This window comes from Chrysemys picta, chromosome 2, assembly GCF_011386835.1.
Source record: "Chrysemys picta bellii isolate R12L10 chromosome 2, ASM1138683v2, whole genome shotgun sequence".
Classification (NCBI taxonomy): Eukaryota; Metazoa; Chordata; order Testudines; family Emydidae; genus Chrysemys; species Chrysemys picta.
This window is the reverse complement of record NC_088792.1, coordinates 95672387-95683317: the sequence shown is the minus strand read 5'-3', so window position 1 is coordinate 95683317 and position 10931 is coordinate 95672387.

Sequence of the window (10931 nt, the reverse complement as noted above, 5' to 3'; positions counted from 1 at the left end):
AAAGGGTTCTGTAGCTCCATTCTAAATTTTTCAGGGGTATGCAAATGAAAAGAAAAGGTTGAAAATCACTGGTCTAAAATATTCAGCAACCCAGGTGCTTTTCTTTTAAAGATCAGTTTTGGGCTGAGAAGTAGCTGTAAAAAGTTACATAACATTTCAGCAGAGACTAGAAAAATATTTATTGAAGCTCCAGTGAAATTTGATGAGCTGTCAATTTATCAATGTGCCTGCAGTTCCCACTTCAGGCCAAGATAAGCTAATTTATAAAGGTACATAGGAATGTTCCAGTACAATAATTCCAATCTAGTCCTTTGTTACCCAATTCAACATTGACCAAGGCTGGGTGCTACAGAGGAAAGTGTCAGACCTTGTAATGCGCCTAATTTTGCAGTACTGCATTGTGGGTGGATAGGGATGGCTCAGCCTGTTTTACTCAAGTGGGCTGTCCAGGTAAATGTATTCCAATAATGATCAGGCTTCAGTTAATTTTCTCAGTCTTCCTGTTTTATTGTGAAAACCATGCATTTGCTTTGGGATATCAGTGGTTTAAAGGCTTGCTCATCTTGTCAGTTTTTTTTTTTTTTTAATAGAATATCAGGGTTGGAAGGAACCTCAGGAGGTCATCTAGTCCAACCCCCTGCTCAAAGCAGGACCAATCCCCAGACAGATTTTTGCCCCAGATCCCTAAATGGCCCTCTCAAGGATTGAACTCTCAACCCTGGGTTTAGTAGGCTCAATGCTCAAACCACTGAGCTATCCCTCCCCCCAGTTGCATGCAAACAATTCCCAGTGAAGTCCGTGATGGACTCTGGGGTGAAATCTTGGTCCCAGTGAAGTAAATGGGGGTTTTACTATTTACTTCAAGATTTCACCCTAAGACTTCAAAGTCACTGTAAAATGACAGCCTGGGTTTCATATCTATTGTTAGTTCACTGACTCCATATCAGATGTGTTCTTTTCATAAATAAAGAGGTTTCGGTACTTGCCAGCCCTGTACTGTACAGGTCAGGCTGGGGGTCTTTCCTTCCCCATGTCATCACTAAAGATAAAGGCTTGACGCTGTGCAGTGCCCAATGCTCTTCATCTTATTACACCTTCAGTGGTATCTACAGTCCTATTGTCCTCAGTGTAGTACACAGGTGTAGCTGTTTAGAACTTAGTAAGCATTCTGTTCATTCACAAGGAGCAGCAGAATGCAGCTCACCCAGCTATTTTGGCTACAGTGCTAACAGAAGTAAAAGGCAATTACTTTGTATCACTGAAGTCAGCAGTTATGATTGTTCTTATTTATTGCCCTTGTGCATATTTAATGTTCAATTTTAGTCACTTTTCAGAGCAGACTCATACTTCTAAAGTACAAAAATGGTCCTGAGAGCCACGCCAAACAGTCAAGGAAAGCAGGATATGGCCCGATTTTAATCACGTACACTAGTGTAAATGAAATCAGAATCAAGCTAATATGGTGAGATTTGATTTCTCAAGTGCTTAGAGCCTTGATTATGAAGATATTTTATATAATAATATTAAAACCCAAATTTATCTGCAGAATCTTAGCACTAATCAGAACATGTTGGATTACATTAAATTTTGTCAAAATACAGCATTTTGTCAAAGCCAGAATGATTTGTAGAGACTTACTGGTTTCAACAGAGCTTTTGCTGGGAAGGTGCTTTATGTATTAGGCTCTCTGGTCACATCTGACCAGTGAGTGCGAGCCACTATTTTGACACACAATCTATTTTGCAAAAGTGTTTGAAGGATTGGAACAAAACCAAACTTTGAAATCCTGAGAGCTGTTGAGAAACATAAATCTTGTTTTTCAGACAGCTCTACCAAAGAGTTTTACATATAAGTTCTTAAAAATCTCTGATTTCTTTTACAATAGAAATATATATGGAACAAGACAATACAGCATCATTTTTTTTTCCGTTATACAAGCCAGAAGCACATTCATATGTTGTGGCATTATGTGTGCTCTCTGCATTGTATTGAAATGAATTGTTTTAAAATAAGCATTCTGGTAAGCTTTAAGTATGTTTAGCCAGACATTCCCCACTGCTCTGGGTTGTATTTATACCTCATATGTTCTGTGTCTCATTCTCTGGATTTCATAGTCCCAGGAATTTGCTTGTGAGTGCCATATCTCATGTGGCCCTTTATAGCATTCCAGCTTGCATGTCCAGTACTATCACATCCAGAAAAATTAGAAAATAGTATCCAAGTAAAGCCTGTCTTTATCCCAATTTCATCTTTCTTTAATATTAATGTACTTTGGTGTCCCTTTCTATAGTATCCAAGTGCTCAACCCAGTTATATTGATCTGTTCAGCAGTGTCTGTAGAGGACTTCATAGTGGATTCTCCTCTTCCCCTTTCCCTGATTTTTGGAATCTCTGCTTTCTGTTTTTGTTTTATTTTCTCTCCTGCTGCTATTTCTTTGTTTCCTCTTTATATGGGAAAGGCTTTGGCAATTAAGCATGTCTTTCAATGTGCTTTGGAGATTATCAGATTTGGGTTAGTCTTCTCTCTTCTGGTAGCTTGTTCCATAGCCAGTTTCTGTAAAGTACCATTTTATGCTGTTCATTTAACACTTTAGCACTTCCACCTTCCAAGATGAATGATCCCAGCTGGGGGTAGTTGCTCCAGTATAGCTAACATTCCAATAGGGAGAACCCTGAAGTAATGAGATTTCAGCAAAACAACCCATGCTTCACAGAATAACTCACAAGCCATAAAGGGGGCCGTTTTCTGAAGTGCTCTTCATTAATGGGGACACGCACCATATAATTTTAAACTTTTTAAACAAACATAAACACTGGACATTTTATTGTCCATGACATTCCCTTCCCAAGGCAAGGAATAGAACCTGGAAATCCTGATTTCCCTCCTTTCCCCCAATATTTTAGCACTGTATATTAAATTGTGGTTACCCATTGGTGAAGTGTGGAGCATCATCCTTTACGGCTGGTCCAGCTAAAGAACAACAGTTACTCCTTTAGCTGAAGTGGTAGAGGTCTGTGCTGGAAAACTGAAGGTCCATGGTCCAAGTTCTGCTGGTGATGTATGTTGAGAGGGCCCTTATGGGTGCACAGAATGGAATTTCAGAATAGCAGCCATGTTAGTCTGTATCCGCAAAAAGAACAGGAGTACTTGTGGCACCTTAGAGACTAACAAATTTATTAGAGCATAAGCTTTCATGGGCTACATCGCACTTCTTCGGATGCATATAGAGTGGAACATATATTGAGGAGATATACACATATACGGAGAGCATGAACAGGTGGGAGTTGTCTTACCAACTCGGCCAATTAAGTAAGAGAAAAAAAACTTTTGAAGTGATAATCAACCTAGCCCAGTACAGACAGTTTGATAAGAAGTGTGAGAATACTTACAAGTGTGAGAATGGAATTTGTTTTTCCAGCTTTCTGTTTAAAAAGCTGGAATATTTGATTGACAGAGTGAGACAACATTTTTTTAAAAGAAGTTTTATGTTAAAAATCCATTCTGTCCACTATGATGCAACATTCAACACAACACAGGTGTTCCGTATTTCAGACATTTGTCACGCACTTCACCTTACGTCACCTATTGGCAGGTTTGAAGGTAGAAAGCTATGTCCCTGTGTCATGTGACAATGGTAGAGAGGCCCAGATCCTCAAAGGCATTTAGGTGCCGAACTCAGTTTTCAGTGTGACTATTCCTCACACTGAACGTGGAACTTGAATGGAATAAGGAAAACAGTATTATCCCTATCCTTGTCCCTCTTTCTGTTTTACCCCACAGCTTTGGCTTGGCTTTTCACTGAACAGTTATAAATGATGCATATATCCTCACACCCTGTATCTACCCTAAATATACTTTCTTGAGGCAGATATCGCCTGAATGCAGGATCTAAATCAATTACTCTTCTCCCAGTAGAATTTAAATTTATAAAGGGGGTAATATAATATTTGGGGAGCAAGCCATTATAATTAGAGATTTTGCCCCAACTTTTCTTATTCTTTGCATCTCTTGCTTTTTGTCACTCCCATGGACTATTGTCACAAAATATATATATATATTTTTGGCACAAGAGAAATCCTTAGATGCTGCTTTTTTTGCAGTTTAAATCAATGCTTGTTTCCTGTTGCTATAATCCAAAGTTAAATTCTACTAAAGAAGAAACTGAAAAGTTTAAGACATCAACACATACAGAAAACTGGGATTCCTGAAATTCAGGGAATTATTGGATAAGTGATGACAATACCACCTCAATTTGGATAACAGGAAAACATGGTTTAAAGGAGTGTGGAAAAAATGGGGCTTTACTATAGGTTTTTGTTATTGTTTGTACTACAGCAGCTCCTAAACACAGGCTGAGGGAAAAAATATTCCAGTTTTACAGAACTGAGGCACAGAGAGATTAAATGGCTTGCCCAACATCACACAGCAAATCAGTGGCAAAGCCAGGAACTGAATCCAGATATCCTGATTCCCAGTCTCATTATTATTGTTTGTTTGTTTGTACTGTAGTGCCTAGGAGCCCCAGTCATGGCCCAATGGTGCTAGGTGCTGTACAAACAACAAACAGATGGTCCCTGCCCCATAGAGGTTACAATCTAAGTGTTTTAGCTACAAAAATAAATTCCCCCTCTCTCCCGCCATCTGTCTGCATACATGACTTGAAAAATCCACTCACTCCACCAGGAAGACATGGGAAACATTCCTCAAAAGTTCAGACAGCAGTAGAGTTTAAAATTACCAGATTCTAGTCTGTTTCAGTGCTGTTTCCTGTAGCATTCTGGACACCAATTAAATGGACCAGAATCTGGTCAGTTTTTGTCTGAGCAATTGAAGGAGAACATAGTCACATAGGTTAAGAAAATACTTTCTGCACTGCTATCTCCCACTACATCCAGCAGCCTCTGCTGCTGATTGTTTCTGCCCGGTTCAGTGATGGAGCAGCAAGAGCCTGTAATGTACCAGACTTTGGGTAATTTCACAGTAGCTTGGAATAGTTGCTAACAGTAGAGGCGTGTTGGAATGAATGGAAAGGTTGGAATGACTGGCAGGATCCTATTCTTGGTTAACCTATGGTCCAAGGTGGATTTATTCCATTAGCTGATGTGAGGAGAATACAGTAGAATCTCAGAGTTACGAACACCAGAATTATGAACCGACCCGCCAACCACACACCTCATTTGGAACCAGAAATATGCAATCAGGCAGCAGCAGAGACAAAAAAAAGCAAATACAGTACAGTATTGTGTTAAACATAAACTACTAAAATGATTTGGCAAGGTAAGGAAACTGTTTCTATGCTTGTTTCGTTTAAATTAAGATTAAAATTAAGCAGCATTTTCCTTCTGCAAAGCTGTATTAAGTCAATGTTCAGTTGAAAACTTTTGAAAGAACAACCATAACATTTTGTTCAGAGTTGCGAACAACCTCCATTCCCGAGGTGTTGGTAACTCTGATGTTCTACTGTATTATCTGTCCTTGTGTACGCTGACTGCGAAACCTGCTCAACATCAGCTCAATTGGCTCAAAGGCTCCAATTGTGTTTAAACATGACACACATTTTCAAATGTGGACAAGTCTTCTAAGGTGGGAAGGGGCCATCAGGTTGGGTGGGAACAAGAGGCAATGTTGCCATATTTGATAGCAGGGGCAGAGGAAAGAGAGCAAGTTGTGGGAGGCAAGAAGAGAAAAAGAATGAAGCTCCCTTTCTTTCCTATCTGCCTAGAGGCAGAGGGATAGCTTTAACTTCAGCAAAGGCTGATTGGAATGATGTATATTAAGAGTTAATATCGGGAGCTGCACAGCGGAAGCCCTTTGCAATGCACAGTGGGAAGTTTTATTGATTGTACAAAACTCAGGAACTAGGCTGCATATTCTTGAGTGTCATCTGATGACCATTATCTATTAGCCATAGTGCAATCTCCTCACAATGGGGAAGCGCCACCACACCAGGTTCCAGAGACTGTGCTCTACTGAAAAGTGCAATTCCCCTTCTTCCTAGCAGCTGACAGTGGGAAAGGCAGGTGTTTGTTCATTAATAACATATTTAAAAGGGATGCCGCAAACTTGTCTCAGCCCCAATTCTGACTTGTATTTGAATTAATATAACCTGCCAGATTCTCCTGTTGTTTTTAATGCACTACTCTCTTGCCAAGAATAAATTTCTGCCATGTTCACTGAAATGCTGCAATGATAGGATGTGCCCTGCCTACCAGAACACTCCCTAGTGTTTTGTAGTGGCGAACTCCTGCTACATACAAAGGAGAAACAATGAGTAGCATGCTCAGGAGTTTGCTAGCACACAGATGGGCCCTGTACTCATACATATTTAGCACTGGTCTCCAATAGTAATGCACAGACAGAGAATCATAGAATCTCAGGGTTGGAAGGGACCTCAGGAGGTCATCCAGACCAACCCCCTGCCCAAAGCAGGACCAATCCCCAACTAAATCAGAGAAATAAATGTCTCTATTTTTTCCACTCAGTGTTACTTCTGCCAAAGTAACAGGTTTGCCAAATGGAAAAGGACTAGGTCAGAAGGGAATGGAGTTTTATTTGCATGTTTGTGAGACAAATTAACATAAAATGTTATTTTCAAATATAGTCGCTAGCTTTTAGTGTACACCTCTAAGTAACATTAACCCTGCGTGTGCTTGTTTTCAAATCCTCATTTTAGTCCTCCAACCATTGTAACTGATGCCCTCTGTCTCTCTGCCTCCCTAACCACTGTGGCCAGTCCATCTCTGCTTTGTCCCACTCTGCCTCCAGGATGATTCCCCCTCTGCCTCCTTTCGGGTGTAATCCCAGCAGACCTGCTCTCCCATGCAGGTTTCTAGCCTGATGTTTAAGGTGAAATTCAGTAGCAGAGAGGCACGTCCTGTGGGCAGAGCAATCTGGAAACCAAGGAGTCTAAATTAGTGCAAAAGGCATGTTGTTAGAACCTGTTAGTGAACAAGTGTTAACTAACAAATTGTAACAGGTTAGTGGAGACAAGCCACACTGACCTTAACACATGTTAAAATGGTTGAGGTAAAGCCAGTGTGGAGATTAGGGATCAACTCCGCCACTTTAGCACATGTTGAAGTCCACTCAGACCATTCAAAAGTGTTAGCTATTTGTCTTCATTGGCTATTAAACTATTAAGCTCTTCAGGGCACAGACAGTGTGTTTGTACAATGCCCAATACAATGGGATTCTGTTCTCAGTAATATACATAATAGTAATAGTGATGTCATCTACATTTTGTTTAGTTCCAGTATTGTGGTTTGTGGGATCCTGTGTTGGGGAGAAGGTGGCTGTAAAAATGTCTACACAGATATTTTGTCGAGCCTGCTCATGTGAATTCAGGCTAGTTTGCCACACTTTAGCCAAAGCCATTACAGTATTGTGTATGCTTTTTTTCCCCAAAACATTCATATATTAGCAGACAGTCTCTGCATTTTTAAAACATAATGAATTGATGATCCAAGTTTCACTCATTTATCAGATTGGTCTCTGTAAAGCAAAGATTCTGCTAACCTCCAGCGTCCCCACGTTTTGCAGGGAGGCCAAATTTCCAGTGCAGCACAATTACAATCATCCCAGCTCTGTAGATGGAAGAAACATTTTGGCTGCTGAAAGCAAATAAACATACCACCAATAGTTCTTAGTTTCTAGATTTTTGATCACTTGTGGTATTTTAAGTGAAATTTTAAGCCTGTTATGCTATGAGGGAAAGCATTTAGTCTATACCAGCAACACAAACCAACCTTGGATTTTTTTTAACAAGATCAAATGAAAGATTTTTTTTTTCATTAAAACTAGATGTTTTAGGTAGGAAATGTATAAATGTTACATAATGTCCCTAAATTGGAATTTGGTCTAGGTTCGCAGAGCTAACACATTTTGGCTGTCTCTAAAACAATACATTTTTGCTAACATTTCCCACCACTGTAGCTAGATGAGTTGTAGCAACACCATAGAAAGGGGGCCAGGTGACTGATGGCACTTTAAGTCCTACATCATGTAATCCTGTTCAGTCCACGGCTGCAAGAAATGGAGTTTGGAATGCCAGCAGCCTCAAGTGCTCCAATCTTCCACAGTCTTGGCCCATCCTGCAGAGAAAGTTTGGGCTCCTGTGCAGACGAGCTTTATTCTTATTGTTGAGAGCTCCTGTTCAAGAGTAATGAAGTTGTCAACTAGGGTCTTCACACTGGAGCTTTAGTTAATACCCTGGTTGCAGACTGTGGAGTGCTGTGAAGATAAGGACTGAGACCTTGAACTCAATTAAAAATTCTATGGGAAGCCAGTGTAGAGAGTGGAGAACAGGTGTGATGTGCTTGTGGTAGCCTGTGTAGTGGGGGGAAGAGACACTGCAGTTTCCTAAACACTTCATGCCCAAGTATATTGCATTGCTGTAGTCCAGTCAAAAGGCATGTGTGACTGAGGCCTGCTAGTCATTCACCAGGACAGGAGGGAGTCTCCTAGCCAACTGGCGATGGTACAATGTGTTACTCACAGATATTGCTACATGAGAGCTTAGTTCATTCACTCTTTTTATATCTTGGTTACAGCCAGAAATATACACATACCTCTGGTTCCCTGAGCCAGGGTAGGGACATACAGTACGCAGGCAGTTTCCTTGCTCAGAAATCCCCCCAGTGAGCCTCTCTAGCCTAGGGGTCGGCAACGTTTGGCACGCGGCTCGCCAGGGTAAGCACCCTGGCGGGCCGGGCCAGTTTTATTTACCTGCTGATGCGGCAGGTTCAGCCGATCGCGGCCCCTACTGGCCGCGGTTCGCTGTCCCGGGCCAATGGGGGTGGCAAGAAGCCGTGGCCAGCACATCACTCGCCCGTGCTGCTTCCCTCCGCCCCCATTGACCCGGGATGGCGAACCGTGGCCAGTGGGGGCCGCGATCGGCCGAACCTGCCGCGTCAGCAGGTAAATAAAACTGGCCCGGCCCGCCAGGGTGCTTACCCTGGCGAGCCGCGTGCCAAACGTTGCCGACCCCTGCCCAGCCTAAGGAAAGGTCTGCTTCCTGCCTCTGCTTCCTTTCTGGGTCGCACAAAACTATGTCCCCTGGTTTGCTCATTCCATTTTCTCACACAGCCTGCAACCAACCCCTTGCCCACTGCCTTTGGAATCTCTAGGGAAAGCCCCATAGTGCCACATCACACTTTGGGCCACAGCTCTGACGAGATGGCTGGAGACATTTGCCTCACGATATTCCTTCAAGTCCCCTCTGGGTGGTTATCTCAGTGGCTAATCACAAGTGGCCATTGGCCACTTTTACAACAGTGACAAACAGGACGAGGGATGAAGTTTGAAGCTGTATGCCTGAAAAACTTGTTCCCTTGTATATATTTGGGGCAGAGGGGAAGGGAGTAAAGTGGAATGAAGGGAGAAGATATTGCAGCTTAAGGAAAAGAAGGTGGTAAGAAAGAAATTATAGGCCTTGTCCATGCAGAAAAGTTTTACTGTTTGAAACGTGCTCTTGTAATTTTTTTCCGCAAGTGACAGCCTCTGCCTGGGGCTGGAGCTTGTCTCACCATGAGACAAAAAACTCTGGAAGGGGGAGAGAGGAACCTGCTGCAGCCCTCCTCCATCCAGGCCTCGGAGCAGGGTGAAGAGCCGAGGAGGAGCAGAGGTGAGGCTGGGGGACTGAACTGAGGGGGGCTGGAGCAGCTTGGGGGCACTGAACCAATGGAGATGGAGTCTGCGGGGACTGAACTGATTGGGGGGCAAGGGCTGGAATGATAACGTACGGGGACAGGAGTGATTTGGAGGTTGGGGACAGAATTAGTTGTTGGACAGGGGGAGGGCAGATGGGGGTTCAGAACTCCGGTAGTAGGGGCCAAAATTACCTGACCCAAAACATTTGGGAGAATGGGCAGCACTAATTGTTACACACAGTGGGGATTTGCAGGGGAGTTCAAAAACCAAAAGACAGACCAAAAAACCCACAACATCATCTTTTTAAAAAAAATTGTGACGGGGGGTCAATCTCATGATTTGGGGGGGCTGACGTATGGTTTTGAGTTGGCAATACTGTATAAGGCTCCTTTATACTGGTTTAACTGAACCCACATTTGGGAATGCACTTGTATAACTAGTTCAGTAGAAATACCCCAGGCCACAAGGGTGTGCTAGTAAACTGTGTGTAGACCAGGCTGTTGTTCATTTGTTTTGTGCCAGCAATCATATGCTGCCTTGAACATGATTCACTTTCAGACTTAAACAATATCTTATGCAGCTCTTTTAGACCTTCATAAAAGCACAGAACTTGCTTCGCTCACTGACATGAAGACTCCGCCCTACGATTCATTTTCATGTTTAAAAACAAATGAACTGATGATGACCTGGCGAAATGCGTGATGAATAGCTTGCCTGGCATGTGAGCTGCCATCCGTGCTTGCCAACTGTTATGTAATGTAAGACGCCACCAGTGATTACAGAGGAGTTAAAGGTCCTGTCTACACTAGGAAATTCCACAGAAAATCCCCACTGGTGTTAGCACCTCTGCTAGCTGCACGAGTGTACTAGCCCTGCTGCAGCCAAAGTGTCAACACTTTTCACACCACATCAATGAAGCCATCAACCCACCGGAAGCCATGAGAGCTTTGAATACAGTAGATGGAAATCTTTTGCCAGATTTCCATAGCATACACACATCTCTAGGCTATAATCCACCAAACACTGACTTCAGTGGGACCAGTCTCATGTTTGTTTGCAGTATGGGTGCCACAGAAATTTGTGCTGAAATCCTGGCTTCACTGAAATCACTGAGAGTTTTGCCACTGACTTCAGTGGGGCCAGGATTTCACTCCAGATGAGGCCATTGATAGCTTGAATACTAGTATAAAATCCACTGGATTTTAGTTTTCCTTTTGAGTGGCTGTGATCGTCTATAACTGCCTATATTCATTCAGTGCACAAAGTTACTTTAATAGCTCTG